General features: G+C 43.0%; 2 long non-coding RNA genes across 6 annotated transcripts; one reads left to right on the plus strand and one right to left on the minus strand.

The window, feature by feature from the left end:
* The first annotated feature begins 2927 nt into the window (after positions 1-2927).
* On the plus strand, positions 2928-5769 carry LOC128428706 (uncharacterized). Of its 3 annotated transcripts, XR_008333818.1 has the most exons (5): positions 2928-3052; positions 3462-3644; positions 4264-4350; positions 5110-5257; positions 5491-5769. It is a non-coding gene; the product is annotated as an uncharacterized LOC128428706 (long non-coding RNA). The 3 variants fall into 3 exon arrangements; XR_008333820.1 differs by lacking the exon at positions 5110-5257 and having other exon boundaries at positions 5491-5768; XR_008333819.1 differs by lacking the exons at positions 5110-5257; positions 5491-5769 and adding an exon at positions 4478-5098.
* A 1386-nt stretch (positions 5770-7155) lies between these two features.
* On the minus strand, positions 7156-9996 carry LOC128428709 (uncharacterized). Of its 3 annotated transcripts, none has more exons than XR_008333823.1 (5): positions 9872-9996; positions 9281-9463; positions 8575-8661; positions 7668-8447; positions 7156-7434 (listed from the first exon to the last, which is right to left on the minus strand). It is a non-coding gene; the product is annotated as an uncharacterized LOC128428709 (long non-coding RNA). The 3 variants fall into 3 exon arrangements; XR_008333822.1 differs by having other exon boundaries at positions 7161-7434; positions 7668-7815; XR_008333821.1 differs by having other exon boundaries at positions 7668-8661.
* Between the last annotated feature and the right edge of the window lie 2593 nt (positions 9997-12589).

Here is a 12589-nt window from a genome sequence, read left to right on the forward strand (position 1 = left end):
TTTACATTAAAACCAACAGATCAGTTTTGCTCGCGCAACATATCTGTTCCCCACGAGCCTTTTAATAAAAAAATATATGAAACAACTGACAGCAAATTACGTTCAGATTAGATTTAACCGCAGAGTTACGGAGCCAAGTCATTAACAGGTTTTAATAATATCTTCTAACACTGTGCGTGTATCAATAATTCACTGCAGTGAACGTGACTGAGCCATCAGGCGCACATAGCGACCAAGAGCGCAGGGAGCGCAGAGCGTTCACAGTGCGCAGAGCTCAGAGAGCAGAGCGCACAGAGAGCGCAGAGCTTGCAGAGCACAGAGCGCACAGGAGATCACTTACATAAAAATTAAGAAACTTTCCAAATAATATCCAAGAGTGGAGGCAAGGATCCACTGATGTGAGGGAATCGGTCCGATGCTCTAAATGGATAAATACTGCTGTGACACCGGTGCGGGGTTCTGCACGATGTGTGCATGCAAATGGATGGATGAGGAGGAAGCGAGGGTTCAGCGAAGAGCGCGCGCAGGGCTCTGCCACTGCTGCTGTGGATAACACAATGTGTGAGATCAGAAATTGCTGAACCCTCGCTGAAGTGTCTTCATGCACCCCGGCTCTGCGCCGGGGTGCTCTGCACATCCTGCGGCCGGCGCACATAAATAAAAAACATATTTAATTATAAAACTTTTTTTTTTATTAAATCAAATTAATAAAAAAACTGCGCAGGCACATCCGGCGGCGCACATCCTACCACGCACATCCTGCGGCGCATATCCTGCGGCCCACATCCTGCTGGAGGCGCACATACTAAATCATTTTTTTTTAAATTAAATTAAATCAAATTAATAAAAAATAATGGGCGCTCCCATCCTGCGGCGCACAAACTGCGGCTCACATCCTGCGGCACACATCCTGCGGGGGGCTCACATCCTGCGGGAGGTGCACATCCTAAATAAAAAAGTAAACATTTTATTTGATTTAAATTAATAAAAAAACTGGGCCGGCTGGCGGCACGCATCTTAAATCAGTAATTTTCAACCAGTGTGCCGCGAGAGATCTACCGGTCCATCGCAAAGGCAGTGTGGGTCGATCGCACGACTTGACAAGAGGTCAGGAGGACGGTCCGGCGCACGTACCCCCTCTTTTAATTTTTTTCGCCACGGTCACGCCCCCCGCCACATGGTCACGCGTTTAGATTTCTCCTCTGCTTTCTGTATCGCGCACGGCGGAGTTCCATCCCGATGCGCACACACACAGGTCAGCACACTCCCACCAGCGGACATGAGCGCTGATGAGTGGTGTGCAAAGCTGGCATACCTGGCTGTTATAGTTCGAATATTAAATTATGAAGCTGACCAATGGGTTTCCACCGTGAGTCCTGAAGGAGGCACGGCATCAAGCGATGTGAAGAGGAAGTGAAACTCTCTGACACCGACATCGAGGTGTTTGTTAGTGAGGTGGAGGTGAAGAGCGACTTTATGGGACAGCAGTGATGTCACTAATAAAGAAAATACACTGATACTCTGCCACTGCTGCTGTGGATAACACAATGTGTGAGATCAGAAATTGCTGAACCCTCGCTGACTCCTCATCCTTCCATTCGCATGCACACATCGTGCAGAACCCGCATCGGTGTCACGGCAGTATTTATCCATTTAGAGCATCGGACCGATTCCCTCACATCAGTGGATCCTTGCCTCCACTCTGAGATATTATTTGGAAAGAGGGGCTGAAGAGCCGCATGCGGCTCCGGAGCCGCAAATTGCTGACCCCTGGTTTAGGGTGACAGTTGAATGTCAATTGGGTTCACCACACATATCCAGAATAAACAGGACGGGAGGCTGTGATTTCAGAAATATACAATTTATTTAATACGTGCAAATTATTTTAAAAGACTGATCAAACAGCACTGGATCATGTGCAACGGTTGAAGTACTGGCCTGGACTTGTTACAAATAACAGATTAAAAAGGGAGAAGTTAAAGGCTCCAGACCCAATTCAACAAAGTTAAAATACCATGCATTAAACAAACATAGCCCACTTTAAGAATCCTACGCAAACGTTGGGATTTATCAAAACAAAGTTGACGGGAGAATTTGCGTATTTCCACGCAAACTGTGACCCATGCGTAAAAATGTTTTGGAGACGGGAAAGTGGGCACGCAGACTTGAGGTGGTGAACTGAAGCCAGATTATTGATCCACTTCATCATTTACATTAAAACCAACAGATCAGTTTTGCTCGCGCAACATATCTGTTCCCAACCCAGTCTCATCAGAAAACGTTCAATGGCAACGTTGGTCCACTTGGAACGACGTTACCATCTCACAATCTGGCCTCTCAGATTGTGAGATGGTAACATTTAGTCCTCCCATTGTTTTGCATTGGCGTGTTCTCAGGTCACGTGACTCTCAAGCTCCCGTCTGCGGAGAGGAAAACATGGCGGAGATTCCCTGTTTTTTCAGATAAAAATATAATTTTGTAACTTAGTTTGGGCATAAAAATACATTCTGACACCATTTCTAGCGAGAAATGTGCTCTTTGCTTCCACAGTCTTCAGCCAGTTCGTGCTTATGATAAATATTTTAATAGTTATCACGCATGTTTTTATCGTTGCTATGATGGTTGCCATGCCACCACGGCGCAGCTTGGTGTTTAAATCACAGTCCCTGCGTGGTGTCCTTCAGTGATGGTGAATGTTATTCTTGTTATATAATAGTAATATTTGAGGCTAGATTACATCTCTAATGAGAAGGATCCTGTGAGTCTGTTCATACCGAGGCCGGCCCGAGTGCGCGAGCGGACCGAGTGCGCGAGCCGAGCGGCCCGAGCGGCCCGAGTGCGCGAGCGGACCGAGTGCGCGAGCCGAGCGGCCCGAGCGGCCCGAGTGCGCGAGCGGCCCGAGTGCGCGAGCCGAGCGGCCCGAGTGCGCGAGCGGACATGACGTGTGGCTGTCGTAAAAACCCTGTTTGTAAACAACCAGTCCTTTTAACTCGGGGCTGCGTCATAAACACGGAGCGCTTGGAAGACCACGATGTCATCTTCCTTCTGTCAGGTAAGTAGTTTATTGTTTTTAAAGATCGTTACGATCTAGGTTTACAGTCCGAGTGCGGAGAGAGTCCGTCAATCCACACTATGGACGCTGTTCATCAGCTAATACGCCATTGTTAGCCACATGCTTCAGCCCACGGTAGCCTGTGCTACCTGGGAGGTGAATACATGGTTGTTGAAAACCAGTTCAAGACGCTTAGCTCATCATTGAGGGACGCTACAATATAAATATAAACATGAATTTGATTTATGAATGCTTTAGATTAATAAGGAGTGTATTTCTCTACTATTACTCCACAATATCAGGTCAATTTGGTTTAATGTATAGTATGCACTATGACAATAATGTTTTCATGTTATGGAGTTGCGATTCATTTTATAAAACAATTGCTATGTTCTGTTTTTTAATCAAGGAGGATCCAAGTGAAGCTACAGGAGTTTCATTAACGTCAACAACTTGGACCGAACAGTTTGTTTTGCTTGATGAAGAGCAGGAAGGGCAGCCTGGAGAGAAAGAGAAGCCGGGTTGAGCCCACTACCATCATCCACGTACCACGAGGAAGATGAGGGAGAGAAATGATCCTACCATTAAAGAGGTGCTTTTAAGTTACATACCAGAAAAACCATTTTATATAATTTGCCAAATATAAATTTTTATTAAATCCCCAAAGTACGCTTGCTGAAATACAAGTTAATATCACACTGAAAGAATTTTGATCAACCATGCTTCCCTGCTGTGATTGTTTAACTGGGAAAACAACTTTTTCCACAGGAAGGCAAGTAAATTTAAGGAATACTTGTGCAAAGTTTTCCTCTGTTATGTATAATGATGACCCCCATCAAACATAATGTTAGCAATCTTTACACCTTTTAATTTATACTGATTATTTCTGTCTACATGTGTGAATTTGCCTTCATTAGTTTCAGAAAAGAGCGATGACGTATCGGTCAGTGGGCGGCAGCACGAGACTCCGCAAACTAGTCTGTAAGCAAAGCAGACGAAGGCATCGAGGTTGCGGCCTGCCATCATTGTTATTTTGCTTAAGGGACTGAATATGTTTCATGCAGAAATATTAGCATTTCCCTTATATCTACCAAAACTGCTTGTTTCACAGACTGCAGTTTTGTTTTGATCCGATGTGGTGTGCAAATACAACCGTATCTGCAATGGGTTGTGGGGCATTAACATTTGTAACTCTAATTTTGTTTTGACAGACTGTGAAAAGAACGTTGAGAACATCACCACTCTACAGGAAGACACAGTCCAGTAATGGGTGTCAGAAGTTCAGTAGTGAACGACAGGTACTGTGGAAAAATGTGTGTCATTGTTGTACAATGTCCTTTGACTCTGTTTACACAAGGTTAACACAAAAAGGTTTGATTGTAAAGTGATATTGGTATGAATTCATGTTATTCTCCTCTTCACAAGAAACAAACAATCCAAATTACCTGCAGAACGCCCTTGATGGACGCTTCAGCTGCATCGTCAGACTGGCCAGACAGCAAGATGCCAACTTTAATGCCAATTTATTTGTGTAACATTCTGTGACCAAATGTATAGATAACTTTTTGTAGATTGTAAAAATAGATAACCCATTTATTACAAAAAAACTACACTAGAATTACCGCACTGCGTTGTATGACTCCGCTAACCAGTGCAGTGTCCGTCTACATATTTCTACATATTTTCTCTCATATAAATGACACTGTATCTCTTGACAACTGAAACCATAAGATGAGGTCAGTGTGGCCTTGACCTTTTTACTTTAAGACAAATACAAAGTTAGACAATCCGAAAACATGCAGTTATGCCTCCGGCGACTCGCTATTGCAGAGGCATTAAAACCGTAGTGTAGTAGATTGGATATTATTGGTGTTACATTGGACATCTTGTATGGGTACACCAAAAAATATATTTGGTTTCACATTCTAGATGGCAATAAGCAGAGTCATCAACTCAGGAAAAATATTTCTGTAGAAAAGAAAGCCCTGTATGTGTGTATGTATACATACTCACAAACGCACTATTGAGACGTTTTGTTTTTTATCATATATTCTCAGGCAGTACTGATGCATTTACTGAGAGGGGACGTGAGGGCCTACTCTGCGTGCTCAGAGTTCAAGCCCAGCAGGCTGCAGCGGGCCTGACATATTCTGGAACAGCAGCACAGTCTTTAGATGACTCCTCTGAAGATGAAAACATGGCGAGGTACTTCTCCACCGATGAAGAACTGTGAGGGCTGTGATTAGCTACACTCTCTTGCTACAATGCTACTCATGCTACTCCCTGGCAGCCTTAGGAAGGCATTAGCTTGCTGTGTGGTAGCTGTTAGCTAAAGCATTTTTAGTTTTTAGTGGCCTGTCTGACGTTTATGTTTTAAAAAAAAAATCAGAGGGAACCATCTTCATAATTTAACACTATGGTTTGTTTGTGTCCTTCAGTTCTTCTCAAGAGAAGCAGTACAGGTGTGCCTCAGCTCCACGGTCCCTCCTGCAGCCTCCGCTCCTGATGCTAACCTCATGTCTCCATCACACCAAGCAGCAGACCTGGAGTGACAGACCTTTCTCCAGAGCTGCCCCCTCCCTCTGAAACCCCCCTCTCCAAAACACTATTTGTGTAGTTTTTAAAGTATTTTTTGCATGAGAATTGTTGATCATATCATTTCCAGCAGATGCCTTAATATAATGTTTGTGCACAATAAATGACATTGATCATAACATAATGGTATTTCCTTGCACTTCTACACCATGATATTGGCAGATAAGATGCTGATTACATTAAAGCAGTGAATGCTCTTCTTTAAGCAACATAAACAAACAATGATCCAATGAATCTGAAGTAGAATGGGCACATTACATTCTGTAGAGAATGCCTCAGTTATGGAAGTCAGAAAATAACTTTCTTTATCTGAGGTTCCAGTCATTTATAGTCACAGCAAAGCACACAGGTCTGGTTGTCTAGGGACACCCATATCATATTGTTTAAGATGTGTAACATCAAGTTTGTGTTTCAGTGCAAAATTAGTCATTAGTCAAGAGTTCACCCTCTTGTTTACATTAAAATTTGGTGACCCAGATGTTTCACAATGCATCTGATAAGGTCTTATGAGAAACATTCTTAACATTAAAGAAATCAACACAGAGGCTAGCAATAGATGTTTGACTTTAATCCGTAGCTGGTAATCAGCGGCCTGACTTATTCAAACACATTAATACTACAATGAATGAGGCAGGGCCTTCTATCAGAAATCAACTATATCGTCACGTTATGTTTCTCTTGAGCACATGGAAATTACCTTCACATTCCACTCACTGTCACCTGAACCATACTGTTGTTTCTGTATCTACAGTGACTTTTAGGAAAACATATACTAGAGGGCAATGTATAAACATTAATACATCTTATTTATATAGAGCTTTTCAAGTAGTGCAAGTACTAAACTGAGGGAAAGTTAATACAAACAATATATATATATCTTATTTCCATGTGCCAGGACAGCCTCACAGTTGGATGTAAACCAATTTTAGAACACATTTGCTTATACTGGAGATCTTTTAAATTAATGTTCCAGAAATGATTTCTGATGGAAAACCCCTGCCTTATTCATTGTAGTATTAATGTGTTTGAATAAGTCAGGCTGCTGATTACCAGCTACGGATTAAAGTCAAACATCTATTGCTAGCCTCTGTGTTGATTTCTTTAATGTTAAGAATGTTTCTCATAAGACCTTATCAGATGCATTGTGAAACATCTGGGTCACCTAATTTTAATGTAAACAAGAGGGTGAACTCTTGACTAATGACTAATTTTGCACTGAAACACAAACTTGATGTTACACATCTTAAACAATATGATATGGGTGTCCCTAGACAACCAGACCTGTGTGCTTTGCTGTGACTATAAATGACTGGAACCTCAGATAAAGAAAGTTATTTTCTGACTTCCATAACTGAGGCATTCTCTACAGAATGTAATGTGCCCATTCTACTTCAGATTCATTGGATCATTGTTTGTTTATGTTGCTTAAAGAAGAGCATTCACTGCTTTAATGTAATCAGCATCTTATCTGCCAATATCATGGTGTAGAAGTGCAAGGAAATACCATTATGTTATGATCAATGTCATTTATTGTGCACAAACATTATATTAAGGCATCTGCTGGAAATGATATGATCAACAATTCTCATGCAAAAAAGACTTTAAAAACTACACAAATAGTGTTTTGGAGAGGGGGGTTTCAGAGGGAGGGGGCAGCTCTGGAGAAAGGTCTGTCAATCCAGGTCTGCTGCTTGGTGTGATGGAGACATGAGGTTAGCATCAGGAGCGGAGGCTGCAGGAGGGACCGTGGAGCTGAGGCACACCTGTACTGCTTCTCTTGAGAAGAACTGAAGGACACAAACAAACCATAGTGTTAAATTATGAAGATGGTTCCCTCTGATTTTTTTTTTAAAACATAAACGTCAGACAGGCCACTAAAAACTAAAAATGCTGAAGCTAACAGCTACCACACAGCAAGCTAATGCCTTCCTAAGGCTGCCAGGGAGTAGCATGAGTAGCATTGTAGCAAGAGAGTGTAGCTAATCACAGCCCTCACAGTTCTTCATCGGTGGAGAAGTACCTCGCCATGTTTTCATCTTCAGAGGAGTCATCTAAAGACTGTGCTGCTGTTCCAGAATATGTCAGGCCCGCTGCAGCCTGCTGGGCTTGAACTCTGAGCACGCAGAGTAGGCCCTCACGTCCCCTCTCAGTAAATGCATCAGTACTGCCTGAGAATATATGATAAAAAACAAAACGTCTCAATAGTGCGTTTGTGTGTATGTATACATACACACATACAGGGCTTTCTTTTCTACAGAAATATTTTTCCTGAGTTGATGACTCTGCTTATTGCCATCTAGAATGTGAAACCAAATATATTTTTTGGTGTACCCATACAAGATGTCCAATGTAACACCAATAAAATCCAATCTACTACACTACGGTTTTAATGCCTCTGCAATAGCGAGTCGCCGGAGGCATAACTGCATGTTTTCGGATTGTCTATGTTTGTATTTGTCTTAAAGTAAAAAGGTCAAGGCCACACTGACCTCATCTTATGGTTTCAGTTGTCAAGAGATACAGTGTCATTTATATGAGAGAAAATATGTAGAAATATGTAGACGGACACTGCTCTGGTTAGCGGAGTCATACAACGCAGTGCGGTAATTCTAGTGTAGTTTTTTTGTAATAAATGGGTTATCTATTTTTACAATCTACAAAAAGTTATCTATACATTTGGTCACAGAATGTTACACAAATAAATTGGCATTAAAGTTGGCATCTTGCTGTCTGGCCAGTCTGACGATGCAGCTGAAGCGTCCATCAAGGGCGTTCTGCAGGTAATTTGGATTGTTTGTTTCTTGTGAAGAGGAGAATAACATGAATTCATACCAATATCACTTTACAATCAAACCTTTTTGTGTTAACCTTGTGTAAACAGAGTCAAAGGACATTGTACAACAATGACACACATTTTTCCACAGTACCTGTCGTTCACTACTGAACTTCTGACACCCATTACTGGACTGTGTCTTCCTGTAGAGTGGTGATGTTCTCAACGTTCTTTTCACAGTCTGTCAAAACAAAATTAGAGTTACAAATGTTAATGCCCCACAACCCATTGCAGATACGGTTGTATTTGCACACCACATCGGATCAAAACAAAACTGCAGTCTGTGAAACAAGCAGTTTTGGTAGATATAAGGGAAATGCTAATATTTCTGCATGGAACATATTCAGTCCCTTAAGCAAAATAACAATGATGGCAGGCCGCAACCTCGATGCCTTCGTCTGCTTTGCTTACAGACTAGTTTGCGGAGTCTCGTGCTGCCGCCCACTGACCGATACATCATCGCTCTTTCCTGAAACTAATGAAGGCAAATTCACACATGTAGACAGAAATAATCAGTATAAATTAAAAGGTGTAAAGATTGCTAACATTATGTTTGATGGGGGTCATCATTATACATAACAGAGGAAAACTTTGCACATGTATTCCTTAAATTTACTTGCCTTCCTGTGGAAAAAGTTGTTTTCCCAGTTAAACAATCACAGCAGGGAAGCATGATTGATCAAAATTCTTTCAGTGTGATATTAACTTGTATTTCAGCAAGCGTACTTTGGGGATTTAATAAAAATTTATATTTGGCAAATTATATAAAATGGTTTTTCTGGTATGTAACTTAAAAGCACCTCTTTAATGGTAGGATCATTTCTCTCCCTCATCTTCCTCGTGGTACGTGGATGATGGTAGTGGGCTCAACCCGGCTTCTCTTTCTCTCCAGGCTGCCCTTCCTGCTCTTCATCAAGCAAAACAAAGTGTTCGGTCCAAGTTATTGACGTTAATGAAACTCCTGTAGCTTCACTTGGATCCTCCTTGATTAAAAAACAGAACATAGCAATTGTTTTATAAAATGAATCGCAACTCCATAACATGAAAACATTATTGTCATAGTGCATACTATACATTAAACCAAATTGACCTGATATTGTGGAGTAATAGTAGAGAAATACACTCCTTATTAATCTAAAGCATTCATAAATCAAATTCATGTTTATATTTATATTGTAGCGTCCCTCAATGATGAGCTAAGCGTCTTGAACTGCTTTCAACAACCATGTATTCACCTCCCAGGTAGCACAGGCTACCGTGGGCTGAAGCATGTGGCTAACAATGGCGTATTAGCTGATGAACAGCGTCCATAGTGTGGATTGACGGACTCTCTCCGCACTCGGACTGTAAACCTAGATCGTAACGATCTTTAAAAACAATAAACTACTTACCTGACAGAAGGAAGATGACATCGTGGTCTTCCAAGCGCTCCGTGTTTATGACGCAGCCCCGAGTTAAAAGGACTGGTTGTTTACAAACAGGGTTTTTACGACAGCCACACGTCATGTCCGCTCGCGCACTCGGGCCGCTCGGCTCGCGCACTCGGGCCGCTCGCCCACTCGGGCCGCTCGGTCCGCTCGCGCACTCGGGCCGGCCACGGTATGAGCAGACTCGCAGGTTCCTTCTCATTAGAGATGTAATCTAGCCTCAAATATTACTATTATATAACAAGAATAACATTCACCATCACTGAAGGACACCACGCAGGGACTGTGATTTAAACACCAAGCTGCGCCGTGGTGGCATGGCAACCGTCATAGCAACGATAAAAACATGCGTGATAACTATTAAAATATTTATCATAAGCACGAACTGGCTGAAGACTGTGGAAGCAAAGAGCACATTTCTCGCTAGAAATGGTGTCAGAATGTATTTTTATGCCCAAACTAAGTTACAAAATTATATTTTTATCTGAAAAAACAGGGAATCTCCGCCATGTTTTCCTCTCCGCAGACGGGAGCTTGAGAGTCACGTGACCTGAGAACACGCCAATGCAAAACAATGGGAGGACTAAATGTTACCATCTCACAATCTGAGAGGCCAGATTGTGAGATGGTAACGTCGTTCCAAGTGGACCAACGTTGCCATTGAACGTTTTCTGATGAGACTGGGTTGCTGTTCCCCACGAGCCTTTTAATAAAAAAATATATGAAACAACTGACAGCAAATTACGTTCAGATTAGATTTAACCGCAGAGTTACGGAGCCAAGTCATTAACAGGTTTTAATAATATCTTCTAACACTGTGCGTGTATCAATAATTCACTGCAGTGAACGTGACTGAGCCATCAGGCGCACATAGCGACCCAGAGCGCAGGGAGCGCAGAGCGTTCACAGTGCGCAGAGCTCAGAGAGCAGAGCGCACAGAGAGCGCAGAGCTTGCAGAGCACAGAGCGCACAGGAGATCACTTACATAAAAATTAAGAAACTTTCCAAATAATATCCAAGAGTGGAGGCAAGGATCCACTGATGTGAGGGAATCGGTCCGATGCTCTAAATGGATAAATACTGCTGTGACACCGGTGCGGGGTTCTGCACGATGTGTGCATGCAAATGGATGGATGAGGAGGAAGCGAGGGTTCAGCGAAGAGCGCGCGCAGGGCTCTGCCACTGCTGCTGTGGATAACACAATGTGTGAGATCAGAAATTGCTGAACCCTCGCTGAAGTGTCTTCATGCACCCCGGCTCTGCGCCGGGGTGCTCTGCACATCCTGCGGCCGGCGCACATAAATAAAAAACATATTTAATTATAAAACTTTTTTTTTTATTAAATCAAATTAATAAAAAAACTGCGCAGGCACATCCGGCGGCGCACATCCTACCACGCACATCCTGCGGCGCATATCCTGCGGCCCACATCCTGCTGGAGGCGCACATACTAAATCATTTTTTTTTAAATTAAATTAAATCAAATTAATAAAAAATAATGGGCGCTCCCATCCTGCGGCGCACAAACTGCGGCTCACATCCTGCGGCACACATCCTGCGGGCGGCTCACATCCTGCGGGAGGTGCACATCCTAAATAAAAAAGTAAACATTTTATTTGATTTAAATTAATAAAAAAACTGGGCCGGCGGGCGGCACGCATCTTAAATCAGTAATTTTCAACCAGTGTGCCGCGAGAGATCTACCGGTCCATCGCAAAGGCAGTGTGGGTCGATCGCACGACTTGACAAGAGGTCAGGAGGACGGTCCGGCGCACGTACCCCCTCTTTTAATTTTTTTCGCCACGGTCACGCCCCCCGCCACATGGTCACGCGTTTAGATTTCTCCTCTGCTTTCTGTATCGCGCACGGCGGAGTTCCATCCCGATGCGCACACACACAGGTCAGCACACTCCCACCAGCGGACATGAGCGCTGATGAGTGGTGTGCAAAGCTGGCATACCTGGCTGTTATAGTTCGAATATTAAATTATGAAGCTGACCAATGGGTTTCCACCGTGAGTCCTGAAGGAGGCACGGCATCAAGCGATGTGAAGAGGAAGTGAAACTCTCTGACACCGACATCGAGGTGTTTGTTAGTGAGGTGGAGGTGAAGAGCGACTTTATGGGACAGCAGTGATGTCACTAATAAAGAAAATACACTGATACTCTGCCACTGCTGCTGTGGATAACACAATGTGTGAGATCAGAAATTGCTGAACCCTCGCTGACTCCTCATCCTTCCATTCGCATGCACACATCGTGCAGAACCCGCATCGGTGTCACGGCAGTATTTATCCATTTAGAGCATCGGACCGATTCCCTCACATCAGTGGATCCTTGCCTCCACTCTGAGATATTATTTGGAAAGAGGGGCTGAAGAGCCGCATGCGGCTCCGGAGCCGCAAATTGCTGACCCCTGGTTTAGGGTGACAGTTGAATGTCAATTGGGTTCACCACACATATCCAGAATAAACAGGACGGGAGGCTGTGATTTCAGAAATATACAATTTATTTAATACGTGCAAATTATTTTAAAAGACTGATCAAACAGCACTGGATCATGTGCAACGGTTGAAGTACTGGCCTGGACTTGTTACAAATAACAGATTAAAAAGGGAGAAGTTAAAGGCTCCAGACCCAATTCAACAAAGTTAAAATACCATGCATTAAACAAACATAGCCC

Source organism: Pleuronectes platessa, chromosome 22 (assembly GCF_947347685.1).
Source record: "Pleuronectes platessa chromosome 22, fPlePla1.1, whole genome shotgun sequence".
NCBI lineage: Eukaryota > Metazoa > Chordata > Actinopteri > Pleuronectiformes > Pleuronectidae > Pleuronectes > Pleuronectes platessa.